The following is a 19,756-nucleotide window of genomic DNA, read 5'->3' on the forward strand; positions in this document are numbered from 1 at the left end:
GGCTAGAGGGGGGGAGGAGCTAAACACGATAAAAATCACTAAGCAAATGGTACTCGGTAAAATAATGGGACTCAAGGCGGATAAATCACCTGGACCTGATGGCTTACATCCTAGGGTCTTGAGGGAAGTGGCGGTAGGGATTGTGGATGCATTGGTAATCATTTTCCAAAACTCCCTGGACTCAGCAAAGGTCCCGGCAGACTGGAAAACTGCTAATGTAACACCCTTATTTAAAAAGGGCAGTAGACAGAAGGCTGGAAACTATAGACTGGTTAGCCTAACATCTGTGGTAGGTAAAATTTTGGAGTCCATTATTAAGGAGACAGTAACAGGACATTTGGATAATCATAATTTAATAGGACAAAGTCAGCATGGTTTTATGAAGGGGAAGTCATGTTTGACAAATTTGCTGGAGTTCTTTGAGGAAGTAACATATAGGGTGGATAAAGGGGAACCAGTGGACATAGTATATTTAGACTTCCAAAAGGCATTTGACAAGGTGCCACACAAAAGATTATTGCTTAAGATAAAAAATCACGGGATTGGGGGTAATATTCTGGCATGGATAGAGGATTGGCTATCTAACAGAAGGCAGAGAGTTGGGATAAATGGTTCATTCTCAGACTGGCAATCAGTAACTAGTGGTGTTCCGCAGGGGTCAGTGCTGGGTCCCCAACTCTTTACAATCTATATTAACGATTTGGAGGAGGGGACCGAGTGTAACATATCAAAGTTTGCAGATGATACTAAGATGGGAGGGAAAGTAGTGAGTGAGGAGGACATAAAAAACCTGCAAGGGGACATTGACAGGCTAAGTAAGTGGGCAGAGATTTGGCAGATGGAATACAATGCTGGAAAGTGTGAGGTTATGCACTTTGGCAGGAAAAATCGTAGAGCAAGTTATTATCTTAATGGCAAGAAACTGGAAAGTACTGAAGTACAAAGGGATCTGGGGGTCCTGGTGCACGAAACTCAAAAGGTTAGTATGCAGGTGCAGCAAGTGATTAAGAAGGCCAATGGAATGTTGGCTTTCATTGCTAGGGGGATAGAATATAAAAATAGGGAGGTATTGCTTCAGTTGTACAAGGTATTGGTGAGACCGCACCTGGAATACTGCATACAGTTTTGGTGTCCATACTTAAGAAAAGACATACTTGCTCTCGAGTCAGTACAAAGAAGGTTCACTCGGTTAATCCCGGGGATGAGGGGATGGACATATGAGGAGAGGTTGAGTAGATTGGGACTCTACTCATTGGAGTTCAGAAGAATGAGAGGCGATCTTATTGAAACATATAAGATTGTGAAGGGGTTGGATCGGGTGGATGCGGGGAGGATGTTCCCGATGATGGGTGAAACTAGAACTAGGGGGCATAGTCTTAGAATAAGGGGCTGCTCTTTCAAAACTGAGATGAGGAGGAACTACTTCACTCAGAGGGTGGTAGGTCCATGGAATATGCTGCCCCAAAAAGCTGTAGAAGCTACATCATTACATAAATTTAAAACAGAAATAGACAGTTTCCTACAAGTAAAGGGAATTAAGGGTTACGGGGAGCGGGCAGGAATTTGGACATGAGTCTAGGTTCGGGTCGGACATGGCCCTGTGGGTAGCGGAGCGGGCCCAGGGGCCGTGTAGCCTGATCCTGCTCCTATGTCGTGTGTCTAATTCTGTTAGATTCAGGAGATGGTTCTGTGATTGTAGATTGGCGGTTAGGATCAGATCAGCCATGATCTTATTGAATGGCGGAGCAGGCTCGAGGGGCCGATTGGCCTACTTCTGCTCCTATTTCTTATGTTCTTATGTTCTCCTCCACAATATTATTACTAATTTGGTTAGCCCAATCTATATGTAGATTAAAGTCACCCATGATAACTGCTGTGTCCTTATTGCACGCTTCTCTAATTTCCCGTTTAATGCCATCCCTGACCTCCGCATTACTGTTTGGAGTGCTATATACTACTCCCACTAACGTTTTCTGCTCCTTGGTATTTCTCAGTTCTACCCATACAGATTCCACATCATCAGAGCTAATATCTTTCCTTTCAGTTGTGTTAATCCCCTCTTTAACCAGCAATGCTACCCCACCTCCTTTTCCTTTTTGCCTATCTTTCCTGAATATTGAATACCCCTGGATGTTGAGTTCCCAGCCTTGGCCGCCCTGGAGCCATGTTTCCGTAATCCCAATCATATCATATTCGTTTACCTCTATTTGCGCAGCTAATTTATCCACCTTATTACGAATGCTCCTCGCATTAAGACACAAAGCCTTCAGGCTTGTTTTTTTAACACTCTTAGTCCTTTTAGAATTAACATAGAAACATAGAAGATAGGAGCAGGAGTAGGCCATTCGGCCCTTCGAGCCTGCTCCGCCATTCAATGAGATCATGGCTGATCATCCAAATTCAGTACCCTGTCCCTGCCTTCTCCCCATATCCCTTGATCCCTTTAGCCTTAAGAAATATATCCAACTCTTTTTTGAATATATTTAATGAACTGGCCTCCACCGCCCTCTGTGGCAGAGAATTCCACAGGTTCACCACTCTCTGGGTGAAGAAATTCCTCCTCATTTCAGTCCTAAATGGCTTACCCCTTATCCTTAGACTATGACCCCTGGTTCTGGACTCCCCGGCCATCATAAACATCCTTCCTGCATCTAGTCTGTCCAGGCCTGACAGAATTTTATAGGTTTCGATGAGATCCCCTCTCAATCTTCTAAACTCCAGTGAGTATAATCCCAATCGACACAATCTCTCCTCATACGTCATTCCTGCCATCCCAGGTATCAGCCTGGTGAATCTTCGCTGCACTCCTTCCATGGCAAGAACGTCCTTCCTCAGGTAAGGTGACCAAAACTGCACACAATACTCAAGGTGCAGTCTCACCAAGGCCCTGTTCAACTGCAGCAAGACATCCTTGTTCTTGTACTCGAACCCTCTTGCTACGAAGGCCAACATACCATTTGCCTTCTTAACCGCCTGCTGCACCTGCATGCTTACCTTCAGCGACTGGTGCACAAGAACACCCAGGTCTCTTTGCACTTGCCCTTCTCCCAATCTATTGCCATTCAAATAATAATCTGCCTTCCTGTTTTTGCCACCAAAGTGGATAACCTCACATTTATCCACATTATAGTGCATTTGCCATGTTTCTGCCCAATCACCCAACCTGTCCAAATCGTACTGGAGTTTCACGACATCCTCCTCACAGCATACCCTCCCACCCAGCTTTGTGGCGTCTGCAAATTTGGAGATATTACATCCAATTCCCTCGTCCAGATCATTAATATATATTGTGAACAGCTGGGGTCCTAGGACTGATCCTTGCGGTAGCCCACAAGTCACTGCCTGCCACTCGGAAAACGACCCGTTTATTCCAACTCTTTGCTTTCTATCCGCCAACCAGTTCTCTATCCAAGTCAATACCTTGACCCCAATCCCATGTGCCTTAATTTTGCACGCTAATCTCTTATGCGGGACCTTATCGAAAGCCTTCTGAAAGTCCAAATACACCACATCCACTGGTTCTCCCTTATCTATTTTACCAGTTACATCCTCAAAAAATTCCAGTAGATTAGTCAAGCATGATTTACCTTTTGTAAATCCATGTTGACTTTGTCCGATCGAGTCACTGCTTTCCAAGTGCTCTGCTATTACATCTTTTATAATAGACTCTAGCATTTTCCCCACTACCGATGTCAGGCTTACCGATCTATAATTCCCCGCCTTTTCTCTACCACCTTTTTTGAATAGTGGGGTAACATTAGCTACCCGCCAATCCATGGGTACCGTTCCAGAGTCTATCGAGTTCCGGAAGATGACCAGCAATGCATCTACTATTTCTAGGGCCACTTCCTTAAGTACCCTGGGATGTAGATTATCAGGCCCTGGGGATATATCGGCCTTCAGTTCCATCAATTTTCCTAACACCATTTCCCTACAAATACTGATTTCTTTCAGTTCCACCCTTTCATCAGACCCTATGTTCCCCGGCATCTCTGGGAGGTTATTTGTGTCCTCCTTTGTGAAGACAGAACCAAAATATGTATTTAGTTGGTCTGCCATTTCTTTGTTCCCCATTATAATTTCCCCCGATTCTGACTGCAAGGGACCTATGCTTGACTTCATCAATCTTTTTCTCTTCACATATCTATAAAAGCTTTTACTGTCAGTTTTTATGTTCCCTGCAAGCTTACTCTCATATTCTATTTTCCCTTTCTTAATTAATCCCTTTGTCCGCCTTTGTTGAATCCTAAACTGCTCCCAGTCCTCAGGATTATTGCTTTTTCTGGCCAATTTATATGCCCTCTCCTTGGACCTTATGCTATCCCTAATTTCCCTTGTTCGCCACGGTTGGGTCACCTTTTTATTTTTATGCCAAACTGGGATGAACAAATTCTGTAGTTCATCCATTCGGTCTTTGAATGTTTGCCATTGCCTATCCACCGTCAACCCTTTGAGTGCCATTCCCCAATCAATCCTACCCAACTTGCTCCTCAGACCATCGTAGTTTCCTTTATTTAAATTGAGGACCCTCGTCTCCGAGTCAACTACTCTTAATGAAGAATTCGATCATATTATGATCGCTCCGACCCAAGGGGCCTCGTACAACAAGATTGCTAATTCATCCTTTCTCGTTACATAATACCCAGTCTAAGATGGCCTGATCTCTGGTTGGTTCCTCGACATATTGGTCCAGGAAACCATCCCGTAAACACTCCAGGAATTCCTCCTCCACAGTATTGTTACTAATTTGGTTGGCCCCATCTCTATGTAGATTAAAGTCACCCATGATGACTGCTGTGCCCTTATTGCACTCTTCTTTAATTTCCCTTTTAATGCCATCCCCAACCTCCGCCTTACTGTTTGGAGGTCTATAAACCACTCCCACTAACGTTTTTTTCCCCTTAGTATTTCTCAATTCTACCCATACAGATTCCACCTCATCAGAGCTAATATCCTTCATTACAATTGTGTTAATCCCTTCTTTAACCAGCAATGCTACCCCACATCCCTTTCCTTTTTGCCTATCTTTCCTGAATATCGAATACCCCTGGATGTTGAGTTCCCAGTCCTGGCCTTCCTTGAGCCACGTTTCCGTAATCCCAACCAAATTGTATTTGTTTACTTCTATTTGCGCAGCCAATTCATCCACCTTATTACAAATGCTCCTCGCATTAAGACACAAAGCCTTCACGCTTGTTTTTTTAACGCTCTTAGACCTATTAGAATTATTATTTACTGTGGCCATGTTTGATTTAAACCGTTGATTTCTCTGACTGCCACTTTTGTTTTTCTCCTTCCTATCTTTTGCATTTATCCTCGTTTCCCTTTCCTCTGTCTCCCTGCTCAGGTTCCCAACCCCCTGCCATTTTAGTTTAAACCCTCCCCCACAGCACTAGCAAACACTCCCCCTAGGACATTGGTTCCAGCCCTGCCCAGGTGCAAACCGTCCAGTTTGAACTGGTCCCCCCTCCCCCAGAACCGGTTCCAATGTCCCAGGAATTTGAATTCCTCCCCCTGGCACCATTCCTCTAGCCACGTATTCAGCTGAAATATCCTTCTATTTCTACTCTGACTAGCACGTGGCACTGGTAGCAATCCTGAGATTACTGCCTTTGAGGTCCTATTTTTTAATTTACCTCCTACCTCCCTATATTCAGCTTTTAGGACCTCATCCTGTTTTTTACCTATATCGTTGGTACCTACATGCACCACGACAACTGGCTGTTCACCCTCCCCTTCCAAAATGTTCTGCAGCCACTCTGAGACATCCTTGACCCTTGCACCAGGGAGGCAACACACCATCCTGGAGTCTCGTTTGCGGCCGCAGAAACACCTATCTATTCCCCTTACAATTGAATCTCCTATTACGATAGCTCTCCCCCTCTTTTTCCTCCCGTCCTGTGCAGCAGAGCCACCCCTGGTGCCAGGAAGTTGGCTGCTTCTGCCTTCCCCTGGTAAGCCATCCCCCCCATCAGTATCCAAAGCGGTATATCTGTTTGAGAGGGGGATGTCCACAGGGGACCCCCCTGCACTACCTGCCTGCGCATACTACTCTGCCTGTTGGTCACCCATTCCCTTTCTGCCTGTCCAACCTTTGCCTGCGGTGTGACCAACTGATTAAACGTGCTATTCACGACATCCGCAGCCTCGCGAATGGTCCAGTATGTATCCAATCGCTGCTCCAGCACCGCAATGCGGTCTGCCAGTAGCTGCAGCTGGACACACTTCCTGCACACGTAGTTGTCAGGGACACAGGAAGTGTCCCTGAGTTCCCACATAGCGCAGGAGGCGCATACCATGGCACCGGGCTGTCCTGCCATGACTTACCCTTTAATTAATTGAAATTAAATTAAACAAAATCAATCCCGCCAATTACACTACAGATAAATGATATATTTAAGGGCCCTGGTTTACCAACAGTCCCCGCTACCCCACAGAGACCGTAAAAACTATAAACCAGAGAGTTAAAGTTTAAAAAAGAGAGAAATACTCACCAACCAATCACTTACCTGCTTTCTGGTGATGTCACACTTCGATTACTTTTTACTTCTCTCCCTCTCTGAGATTGGAGATTAGTAAACCTACCTGACTGGGGCCTTTTATAGCCTCGCCGCTCACGTTTCCCGCCACCGCCACTGCCGCTGACCCCCGGCCCCCACTGACCCACCGCCCCGAACCCCCACTGACCCATTCGATAAGGTGCCACACGAGGTTATTAAACAAAATTAGGGCTCATGGGATTGGGGGTAATGTACTAGCATGGATTGAGGATTGGTTAATGGACAGAAAACAGAGAGTAGGAATAAACGGGTCATTTTCGGGTTGGCAGGCTGTAACTAGTGGGGTACCGCAAGGATCAGTGCTTGGGCCTCAGCTATTCTTCAGGTCAAGCATGGGCCTGCTGATTACCACCTACCGCCCTCCCTCAGCTGATGAATCAGTACTCCTCCATGTTGAACACCACTTGGAAGAAGCACAGAGTAGCAAGGGCACAGAATGTACTCTGGGTGGGGGACTTGAATGTCCACCACCAAGAGTGGCTCGGTAGCACCACTACTTACCGAGCTGGCTGAGTCCTGAAGGACATAACTGCCAGTCTGGGCCTGCGACAGGTGGTAAGAGAACCAACACGAGGGAAAAACCTACTTGACCTCGTCCTCAACAATCTACCTGTCGCAGATGCATCTGTCCATGACAGCATTGGTAGCAGTGACCACCGCACAGTCATTGTGGAGACAAAGTCCCGTCTTCACACTGAGAACACCCTCCATCGTGTTGTGTGGCACTACCACCGTGCTAAATGGGATAGACTCAGAACAGATCTAGCAGCTCAAAACTGGGCATCATGAGGTGCTGTGGGCCATCAGCAGCAGCAGAATTGTATTCCACCACAATCTGTAACCTCATGGCCCAGCATATCCCTCACTCTACCATTACCATCAAGCCAGGGGACCAACCCTGGTTCAATAAGGAGTGTAGAAGAGCATGCCAGGAGCAGCACCAGGCGTACCTAAAAATGAGGTGCCAACCTGGGGAAGCTGCAACACAGGACTACATGCATGCTAAAAAGCGGAAGCAGCATGCTATAGACAGGGATAAGCGATCCCACAATCAACAGATCAGATCAAAGCTCGCAGTCCTGCCACATCCAGTCGTGAATGGTGGTGGACCATTAAACAACTGATAGGAGGGGGAGGCTCCATGAATATCCCCATCCTCAATGATGGTGGAGCCCAGCACGTGAGTGCAAAAGACAAGGCTGAAGCGTTTGCAACCATCTTCAGCCAAAAGTGCCAAGTGGATGGTCCATATCGGCCTACTCCCGAGGTCCCCACCATCACAGAAGCCAGTCTTCAGCCAATTCGATTCACTCCACGTGATATCAAGAAACGGCTGAGCGCACTGGATACAGCAAAGGCTATGGGCCCCGACAACATCCCGGCAATCGTGCTGAAGACTTGTGCTCCAGAACTAGCCACGCCTCTAGCCAAGCTATTTCAGTACAGCTACAACACTGGCATCTATCCAACAACATGGAAAACTACCCAGGTATGTCCTGTCCACAAAAAGCAGGACAAATCCTACCAGCCAATTACCACCCCATCAGTCTATTCTCAATCATCAGCAAAGTGATGGAAGGTGTCATCGAGACGCTCAGTCACTCAACCAGGACACACCAAGACTGGTTCGACAAGAATGACCAGGACACCCAGGAGCTAATAAGCCGCAAGCGCAAGGCATTTCTGATCTGGAAACAGCAACAGAACTCGAGAGCAGGAAAGCAGCTCTACAGAAGCCTGAAGGCCGAGGTCCAACAAAAAACTCGCGACCTAAAGAACAGATGGTGGGTGGAGAAAGTGCAGGAGATCCAGCAGCTAGCCGACAACCATGACGTGTGTGGATTCTTTAGCGCTGTCAAGACCATCTACGGCCCAAGCAGCCAAGGCCCTTCCCCACTGCGGGCCAAGAACGGAGAGGTACTCATCAAGGACAGGGAAGCAGTCAGTGCCCGCTGGAAGGAGCACTTCGAAGATCTCCTTAACCACGACTCTGTCTTTGACATGAGTGTCCTCAACTCCATCCCACAGCATGCTACCCGCCACCATCTCAGCACAACTCCAGCCCGGCATGAGGTTGAAAAGGCCATCCGACAACTGAAGAACAACAAGGCCTCAGGAGCAGATGGAATCCCCACCGAGGCACTAAAGCATGGCGGAGAAGCACTACTGGCGCGAATTAATGAACTCATTTCTCTTCTCTGGAAGGAGGAGAGCATGCCAGGGGATCTCAGAGATGCTGTAATTGTGACCATCTTCAAGAAAGGTGACAAGTCCGATTGCGGTAATTACAGAGGAGTTTCCCTGCTATCTGCCACAGGGAAAGTCATCGCAAGAATCCTCCTCAATCGCCTTCTCCCAGTGGCCGAAGAGCTCCTCCCAGAGTCGCAATGCAGATTCTGCCCACTAAGGAGTGTCCTCCTCAAATTCGGCTGCCCTCAAAAGTTTGTCACGATCCTCCGCCTGCTTCACGACGACATGCAAGCCGTGATCCTGACCAACGGTTCCACCACAGAACCAATTCACATACGAACCGGGGTCAAGCAAGGCTGTGTCATCGCACCAACGCTCTTCTCGATCTTCCTTGCTGCAATGCTCCATTTCACCCTCAGTAAGCTCCCCACTGGAGTGGAGCTAATTTACAGAACAAACGGGAAACTGTTCAACCTCCGTCGCCTCCAGTCCAGATCCAAGGTCGTCCCATCCTCTGTCATCGAATTACAGTATGCAGACGATGCTTGCGTCTGCGCTCACTCGGAGGTCGAACTCCAAACCATCGTAAACACCTTCACCGAAGCATACGAGAGCATGGGCCTTACACTAAACATCCGTAAAACAAAGGTCCTCTACCAACCTGCCCCCGCCACACAGTGCTGTCCCCCGATTATCAAAATCCACGACAAGGCCTTGGACAACGTGGACCACTTTCCATACCTCGGGAGCTTACTGTCAACAAGGACAGACGTCAACGACGAAGTCCAACACCGCCTTCAGTGTGCCAGTGCAGCCTTCGGTCGCCTGAGGAAGAGAGTGTTTGAAGACCAGGACCTCAAACCCAGCACTAAGCTCATGGTCTACAGGGCAACAGTGATACCTGCCCTGCTGTATGCCTCAGAGACATGGACCATGTACAGCAGGCACCTCAAAGCACTGGAGAGGTACCACCAACGCTGCCTCCGCAAGATCCTGCAAATCCATTGGCAGGATAGGCGCACCGTCAGTGTTCTTGCTCAGGCCAACATCCCCAGCATCGAAGCTCTGACCACGCTCAATCAGCTCCGATGGACGGGTCACATTGTCCGCATGCCCGATACGAGACTCCCAAAACAAGCGCTCTACTCGGAGCTCCGGCACGGCGAGAGCGCCCCAGGTGGGCAGAAGAAACGCTTCAAGGACACCCTCAAAGCCTCCTTGAAAAAGTGTAACATCCCCACCGACACCTGGGAATCCCTGGCCCAAGACCGCACAAAGTGGAGGAGAAGCATCCGGAAAGGTGCCGAACACTTCGAGTCTCTTCGCCGGGAGCAAGCGGAAGCCAAGCGCAGACAGCGCAAGGAGCACACGTCAACCCAAGCACCCCACCCACCCGCCCCTTCAACCACCGTCTGACCCACCTGTGACAGAGACTGTAGGTCCCGCATTGGACTCATCAGTCACCTGAGAACTAATTTTTAATGTGGAAGCAAGTCATCCTCGGTTCCGAGGGACTGCCTAAGAAGAGAAGATCTATCCAACAACGTGGAAAACTACCCAGGTATGTCCTGTCCACAAAATGCAGGACAAATCCAACCAGCCAATTACCACCCCATCAGTCTATTCGCAATCATCAGCAAAGTGATGGAAGGTGTCATCAACAGTGCTATCAAGCGGCACTTACTCACCAATAACCTGCTCACTGATGCCCAGTTTGGGTTCCGCCAAGACCACTCGGCTCCCGACCTCATTACAGCCTTAGTCCAAACATGGACAAAGGAGCTGAATTCCAGAGGTGATGTGAGGGTGACTCCCCTTGACATCAATGCAGCATTTGACCGAGTGTGGCATCAAGGAGCCCTAGTAAAACTGAAGTCAATGGGAATCAGGGGGAAACCTCTCCACTGGCTGGAGTCGTACCTAGCAGAAAGGAAGATGGTTGTGATGGTTGAAGGTCAATCATCACACAGCCCCAGGACATCGCTACAGGAGTTCCTCAGGGCAGTGTCCTCGGCCCAACCATCTTCAGCTGCTTCATCAATGACCTTCCCTCCAACATGTCAGAAATGGGGATGTTCGCTGATGACTGCAGTGTTCAGCGCCATTCAAAACTCCTCAGATAATGAAGCAGTCCATGCCCGCGTGCAACAAGACCTGGATGACGTTCAGGCTTGGGCTGATAAGTGGCAGGTAACATTCGCGCCACACAAGTGCCAGGCAATAACTATCTCCAACAAGCAAGAGTCTAACCACCTCCCCTTGACATTCAACGGCATTACCATCGCCTAATCCCCCACCATCAACATCCTGGGAGTCACCATTGACAAGAAACTTAACTGGACAAGCCAGATAAATACTGTGGCAACAACAGCAGGTCGGAGGCTAGGTATTCTGCGGCGAGTGTCTCACCTTCTGACTCCCCAAAGCCTTTCCACCATCTACAAGGCACAATTTTTTGAGGATGTGACTGGTAGAATAGATAAGGGAGAACCAGTGGATGTGGTGTATATGAACTTTCAGAAGGCTTTCAATAAGGTCCCGCATAAGAGATTAGCGTGTAAAGTTAAGGTACATGGGATTGGGAGCAAGGTACTGACTTGGATAGAGAACTGGTTGGCAGACAGGAAGCAAAGAGTTGGAATAAACAGCTCTTTTTCCGAGTGGCAGGCAATGACTAGTGGGATACCTAGGACCCCAGCTATTCACAATATATATAAATGATCTAAACGAGGGAACTAGATGTAATATCTCCAAGTTTGCAGATGACACAAAGCTGGGTGGGCGTGTGTGCTGTGAGGAGGATGCCGAGAAACTCCAGTATGATTTGGACAGGTTGGGTGATTGGGCAGATGCTGTATAATGTGGATAAATGCGAGGTTATCCACTTTGGTGGCAAAAACAGGAAGGCAGATTATTATCTGAACGGCAATAGATTGGGAGAAGGGCAAGTGCAAAGAGACCTGGGTGTTCTTGTGCACCAGTCGCTGAAGGTAAGCGTGCAGCAGGCGGTTAAGAAGGCAAATGGTATGTTGGCCTTCGTAGCAAGAGGGTTCGAGTACAGGACCAAGGATGTCTTGCTACAGTTGTACAGGGCCTTGGTGAGACCGCACCTTGAGTATTGTGTGCAGTTTTGGTCGCCTTACCTGAGGAAGGACGTTCTTGCCATGGAAGGAGTGCAGCGAAGATTCACCAGGCTGATACCTGGGATGGCAGGAATGACGTATGAGGAGAGATTGTGTCGATTGGGATTATACTCACTGGAGTTTAGAAGATTGAGAGGGGATCTCATCGAAACCTATAAAATTCTGTCAGGCCTGGACAGACTAGATGCAGGAAGGATGTTTCTGATGGCCGGTGAGTCCAGAACCAGGGGTCATAGTCTAAGGATAAGGGGTAAACATTTAGGACTGAAATGAGGAGGAATTTCTTCACCCAGAGAGTGGTGAACCTGTGGAATTCTCTGCCACAGAGGGCGGTGGAGGCCAGTTCATTAAATATATTCAAAAAAGAGTTGGATATATTTCTGAAGGCTAAAGGGATCAAGGGCTATGGGGAGAAGGCAGGGTACTGAATTTGGATGATCAGCCATGATCTCACTGAATGGCGGAGCAGGCTCGAAGGGCCGAATGACCTACTCCTGCTCCTATCTTCTATGTTTCTATGTTTCTATCTACAAGATGCACTGCACAACTCGCCAAGGCTTCTTCGGCAGCACCTCCCAAACCCGCGACCTCTTCCACCTAGAAGGACAAAGGCAGCAGGCGCATGGGAACACCACCACCTCCAAGTTACACACCATCCTGACTTTGAAGTATATCGCCGTTCCTTCATCGTTGCTGGGTCAAAATCCTGGAACTCACTCCCTAACAGCACTGTGGGAGTACCTTCACTACACAGACTGCAGAGGTTCAAGGAGGCTCCTCAGCACCACCTTCTCAAGGGCAACTAGGGATGGGCAATAAATGCTGGCCTTGCCAGTGATGCCCACATCCCATAAACGAATAAAAGAAAAATCAAACATACTGCAGCCCCAGTGTGCCAGTGACGGAGGGAGTGGATATTGAATCCAGCGACAGGATCTGCTGGATGGTGTTGAGCTCCGACTCTTATTACAGCTGCACACAGCCAGGCGAGTGGCATTTCATCACTCCTGATGAAGCTTGTAGGTGGAAGTAGGCTTGCTGCAACAAGTCACTTGCCCTAGGGTAGACCTTCACAAGACCTTCATTTCTTAAGGCTAAAGTGATCAAGGGATATGGGGAGAAAGCAGGGACAGGGTACTGAATTTGGATGATCAGCCATGATCTCATTGAATGGCGGAGCAGGCTTGAGGGGCCGAATGGCCTACTCCTGCTCCTATCTTCTATGTTTCTATGTTTTAAGCAGGAATGAGTAATTAAAAGGACAGGTCCTCGCAGATTTCTTTCTTGTGTGAGGTTGATTGCAGAACCCCCAAAAATATGTGGTATGATGAGATGTGAATGGGAAAGGGAAGCTGTAATCTTTTTGGAATAACATCGCCCGTCTCCGCCCTTGCCTCAGCTCATCCGCTGCTGAAACCCTCGTCCATGCTTTTGCTCCCTCCAGACTCGACTATTCCATCGCACTCCTGGCCGGCCTCCCATCTTCCACCCTCCATAACTCGCACCAAATCCTGTTCACCCATCACCCCCTGTGCTCACTGCCCATGTCCTAACTCACACCCAGTTCCGTTCACCCATCACACCCTGTGCTCACTGCCCCGTGTCCTAACTCACACCCAGTCCCGTTCACCCATCACCCCCTGTGCTCACTGCCCCGTGTCCTAACTCACACCCAGTCCTGTACACCCATCACCCCCTGTGCTCACTGCCCCGTGTCCTAACTCACACCCAGTCCCGTTCACCCATCACACCCTATGCTCACTGCCCCGTGTCCTAACTCACACCCAGTCCCGTTCACCCATCACCCCCTGTGCTCACTGCCCCGTGTCCTAACTCACACCCAGTCCCGTTCACCCATCACCCCCTGTGCTCACTGCCCCGTGTCCTAACTCGCACCCAGTCCCGTTCACCCATCACCCCGTGCTCACTGCCCCGTGTCCTAACTCGCACCCAGCCCCGTTCACCCATCACCCCTTGTGCTCACTGCCCCGTGTCCTAACTCACACCCAGTCCCGTTCACCCATCACCCCGTGCTCACTGCCCCGTGTCCTAACTCGCACCAAATCCTGTTCACCCATCACCCCCTGTGCTCACTGCCCCGTGTCCTAACTCAAACCCAGTCCCGTTCACCCATCACCCCCTGTGCTCACTGCCCCGTGTCCTAACTCACACCAAGTCCCGTTCACCCATCACCCCCTGTGCTCACTGCCCCGTGTCCTAACTCACACCCAGTCCCGTTCACCCATCACCTCTGCGCTCGCTGCCCCGTGTCCTAACTCACACCCAGTCCCGTTCACCCATCACCCCCTGTGCTCACTGCCCCGTGTCCTAACTCACACCCAGTCCCGTTCACCCATCACCTCTGCGCTCGCTGCCCCGTGTCCTAACTCACACCCAGTCCCGTTCACCCATCACCCCCTGTGCTCACTGCCCCGTGTCCTAACTCGCACCAAATCCTGTTCACCCATCACCCCCTGTGCTCACTGCCCCGTGTCCTAACTCACACCCAGTCCCGTTCACCCATCACCCCCTGTGCTCACTGCCCCGTGTCCTAACTCACACCAAATCCTGTTCACCCATCGCCCCCTGTGCTCACTGCCCCGTGTCCTAACTCACACCCAGTCCCGTTCACCCATCACCCCCTGTGCTCACTGCCCCGTGTCCTAACTCGCACCGAGTCCCGTTCACCCATCACCTCTGCGCTCGCTGACCTACTTTGGCTCCTGGTCCGGCAGCACTTTGATTTAAAAATTCTCATCCTTGTTTTCAAATCCTTCCCTGGCCTTGCCCCTCCCTATCTTTGTAATCTCCTCCAACCCCACAACCCTCCGAGATATCTGCGCTCTTCCAATTCTGGCCTCTTGCGCATCCCCGATTTTAATCGCTGCACCCTTGGCGTCCACACTTTCAGCTGCCTGGGCCCTAAACCTCTTTGCCTCTCTACTCCTTTAAGATGCTCTTTAAAACCTCTCTCTTTGATCAAGCTTTTGATCATCTCTCCCAATATCTCCGTGGCTCGGGATCAAATTTTGATAATGATTCTGAAGTGCCTTCGGATGTTTTACTACATTAAAGGCGCTATATAAATGCAAGTTGTTGTAGATGTGGAGAGGTGCAAGTGAGTCACGCATGACCGAGTACCCAACTGCTGCGCTGCTCCTGTAGCCGTGGTGACATGGCTGGTGCATTTAACAGTCTGATCACGGGTGACCACCATAATAATAGGGCATTCAGCGATGGTACCATCGAAAGGTATGGGGTAAGTTCTCTCTTAATTCCATTGAAACGTTTTATTAGAGTTCCTTGGTGCCACACTTGGTCAAATGTCAAAACTTGGGGCAGCTACTCTCCCCTCTCCTCTGGCATTCAATTCTTGCGTCCCTGGCTGCGTCAAGGCTGTAATGAGGTCTGGAGCCCAGTGGTTCTTGTAGAACCAAATAATAAGCGTCAGTGAGCAGGTAATTGGCGAGAAGATGCCATTTGATTTCCAATGTTGATGACTCCTCTGACGTTGCTGATTGGGGGAAGCTGATTGGCCAGTTACCTTCCTAATTAGATTGATCCCGTTTTCTGTGGATAGCATGTACCTGTGCAATCTTCCACACTCTTGGGTAGATACAGTGTTGTAGTTGCATGCACACACCCACATACAATGCCAAATTACACAGGATTACATAGGATATATGGCACAGAAACAGACGATTCGGCCCAACCAGCTCCACTCGAGTCTTCTCCCGTCTTTCCAAATCTAAATCTATCAGCATAACCCTCTATTCCCTTCTCCCTTATATGCTTGTCCAGCCTCCCCTTAAATGTATCGATACTATTCGCCTCAACCACCCCCTGTGGTAGCGAGTTTCACATTCTCACCACTCTCTGGGTAAAGAAGTTTCTTCTGAATTCCCTATTGGATTTCTTGGTGACTATCTTATATTGATGGCCTCTAGTTATGCTCTTCCCCAGAAGTGGAAACATTCTCTCTGTATCCACTCTATCAAAACCTTTCATAATTTTAAAGACCTCTATTAGGTCACTCCTCAGACTTTTTTCCCAAGAGAAAAGAGACCCAGCCTGTTCATCCTTTCCTGATATATATACCCTTGCATTTCTGGTATCATCTTTGTAAATCTTCGCTGCACCATCTCCAGTGCCTCTATATTCTTTTTATAATATGGTGACCAGAACTGTACGCAGTGCTCCGAGTGTGGTCTAACCAAGGTTCGATACAGGTTTAGCATATCTTCCCTACTTTTCAATTCTATACCTCTAGAAATAAACCCTAGTGCTTGGTTTGTTTTTTTATGGCCTTGCTAACCTGTGTCGCTACTTTTAGTGATTTGTGTATTTGTACTCTGAGATCCCTTTCTTCTTCTACCCGAAGCTGAGCGGCGGACCTGCGAGAGGCAGAGAGTCAGTGAGAGGAGAGAGAGAAGTAAAAAGTAATCGAAGTGTGACGTCACCAGAAAGCAGGAAGTGGCCCTAGAAATAGTAGATGCATTGCTGGTCATCTTCCAAAATTCTATAGATTCTGGAACAGTACCCATGGATTGGAGGGTAGCTAATGTAACCCCACTATTCAAAAAAGGTGGTAGAGAGAAAACGGGGAATTACAGACCGGTAAGCCTGACATCGGTAGTGGGGAAAATGCTAGAGTCTATTATAAAAGATGTAATAGCAGAGCACTTGGAAAGCAGTGACAGGATCGGACAAAGTCAACATGGATTTACAAAAGGTAAATCATGCTTGACTAATCTACTGGAATTTTTTGAGGATGTAACTGGTAAAATAGATAAGGGAGAACCAGTGGATGTGGTGTATTTGGACTTTCAGAAGGCTTTCGATAAGGTCCCGCATAAGAGATTAGCGTGTAAAGTTAAGGCACATGGGATTGGGGGCAAGGTACTGACTTGGATAGAGAACTGGTTGGCAGACAGGAAGCAAAGAGTTGGAATAAACGGGTCTTTTTCCGAGTGGCAGGCAGTGACTAGTGGTGTACCGCTGGGATCGGTCCTAGGACCCCAGCTATTCACAATTTTATATTAATGATCTAGACGAGGGAACTAGATGTAATATCTCCAAGTTTGCAGACGGCACAAAGCTGGGTGGGCGTGTGTGCTGTGAAGAGGATGCAGAGAAACTCCAGTATGAATTGGACAGGTTGGGCAGATGCATGGCAGATGCAGTATAATGTGGATAAATGCGAGGTTATCCACTTTGGTGGCAAAAACAGGAAGGCAGATTATCTGAACAGCAATAGATTGGGAGAAGGGGAAGTGCAACGAGACCTGGGTGTCCTTGTGCACCAGTCACTGAAGGTAAGCATGCAGGTGCAGCAGGCGGTTAAGAAGGCAATTGGTATGTTGGCCTTTGTAGCGAGGGGGTTCATGTATAGGAATAAGGATGTCTTGCTGCAGTTGTACAGGGCCTTGGTGAGACCACATCTTGAGTATTGTGTGCAGTTTTGGTCGCCTTATCTGAGGAAGGATGTTCTTGCCATGGAGGGAGTGCAGCGAAGATTCACCAGACTGATACCTGGGATGGCAGGACTGACGTATGAGGAGAGATTGGGTCGATTGGGCTTATACTCACTGGAGTTTAGAAGAATGAGAGGGGATCTCATTGAAACTTATAAAATTCTAACAGGACTAGACAATCTAGATGCAGGAAGGATGTTCCCGATGGTGGGGGAGTCCAAAACCAGGGATCACAGTCTAAGGATAAGGGTTAAGCCATTTAGGACAGAGATGAGGAGGAATTTCGTGGACTTCAGAAGCCACCGAGGGAACCATCGCCCCATCAACATAGACGGGACACCAGTGGAAGTTGTCAGTTGCTTCCGATTCCTGGGACTGCAGATCTCTGATGACCTGGCCTGGAACCACAATACTGAGGCTATGCTGAAGAAGGCACACCAGCGCCTCTACGGTGCCTGAGGAAATGCGGCATAAGCACACAGTGGCTTGTGAACTTTTACCGCGGCACCATAGAGAGCGTCCTGACGGGTGGTGTCAATGTGTGGTATGGTAACGCCACTGCACAGGACAGGAAAGCCATCCAGAGAGTTGTGAATACGGCAGAAAAGATCATCGGGTGTGCACTTCTGTCCATCGAGGAGATCTTACAGACCAGGTGCCGGAACAAGGCCTGCTCCATCATCCAGGACCCCAATCACCCTGGGCACAAACTGTTCTCCCTCCTGCGGTCCGGCCGTCGGTACCGCAGCATCCGAACCAGGACCAGCAGGTTTAAGAACAGTTTCTATCCACAGGCAGTGCGCCTAGTGAACTGCTAATCGCACTGCCCCACATATTATAGTTATATGTTTATGTAAATATATATATACTTATATTACCATATATTTATCATATTACATTACTATTATTTCCAGTGGTAATTGAGGCTTTTTTGCACTATTCATCATATCCTGCAACTTGGACTGTTATTGCTATACTTTCTGCTTATTTGCTTATTGTTTTTATTTATACTTGTTTTTACTTTTTGCTTTTATATTTATATGCTTGTATTGTGGGAGTGAGTGGGGAGTAAGCATTCCATTGTACTAGTTACATATGGCAATAAAATGATCTTGAATCTTGAATTTCTTCACCCAGAGAGTGGTGAACCTGTGGAATTCTCTGCCACAGAAGGCAGTTAAGGCCAATTCATTAAATATATTCAAGAAGGAGTTAGATATATTTCTTAAGGCTAAAGGAATCAAGGGATATGGGGAGAAGGCAGGGACAGGGTACTGGATTTGGATGATCAGCCATGATCTCATTGAATGGCGGAACAGGCTCGAGGGGCCGAATGGCCTACTCCTGCTCCTATCTTCTATGTTTCTATGTTTACCCCAACCAGAGTTGTACCCTGCAAGGAATAAGTGACCTCCTTATTCTTCCTACCAAAATGTAATACCTCACATTTATCTGTGTTGAACTTCATTTGCCAATTATTTGCCCATTCTGCAAGTTTATTAATGTCCTCCTGTAATTTGTTGCAGTCCTCCTCAGTATTGACTATCCCCCCAATTCGGTGTCATCCGCAAATTTAGAAACTGTGTTTTTGATTCCAAAGTCTAAATCGTGAATATAAATTGTGAACAACAGTGGTCCCAGCACTGATTCTTCTGGAACGCCACTACCCACCTCTGCCACTGTGAATAGCTACCCTTTACCCCGACTCTCTGCTTTCTGTCCTGAAGCCAGTCAGCAATCCATTCTGCTACTTGTCCCCTGACCTTGTTTATCAGTCTATTATGGGGTACCTTATCGAAGGCCTTTTGAAAATCTAGATAAATTACATCTACTGCATTACCCTTGACTATTCTCTCTGTTACCTCTTCAAAAAATTTAATGAAGTTGGTCAAGCAAGACTTTCCTTTTTGAGATCCATGCCAACTATTCATTACTGTGTTTTTGGTTTCTAGATGTTCTTCTATTTTCTCCTTTAGCAGGGATTCTATTATTTTTCCTACCACCGATGTTAAGCTGACTGGTCTATAATTCACTGAAAGGAGACACCGCGGGACACACTCACTGGAAGGAGACACCGCGGGACACACTCACTGGAAGGAGACACACCACGGGACACACTCACTGGAAGGAGACACACCGCGGGACACACTCACTGGAAGGAGACACCGCAGGACACACTCACTGGAAGGAGACACCGCGGGACACACTCACTGGAAGGAGACACCGCGGGACACACTCACTGGAAGGAGACACCATGGGACACACTCACTGGAAGGAGACACACCGCGGGACACACTCACTGGAAGGAGACACACCGCGGGACACACTCACTGGAAGGAGACACACCGCGGGACACACTCACTGGAAGGAGACACCGCAGGACACACTC

This window comes from Somniosus microcephalus, chromosome 1 (assembly GCF_052327205.1).
Source record: "Somniosus microcephalus isolate GS21.2 chromosome 1, FLI_Smic_1.0, whole genome shotgun sequence".
NCBI classification, from domain to species: Eukaryota; Metazoa; Chordata; class Chondrichthyes; order Squaliformes; family Somniosidae; genus Somniosus; species Somniosus microcephalus.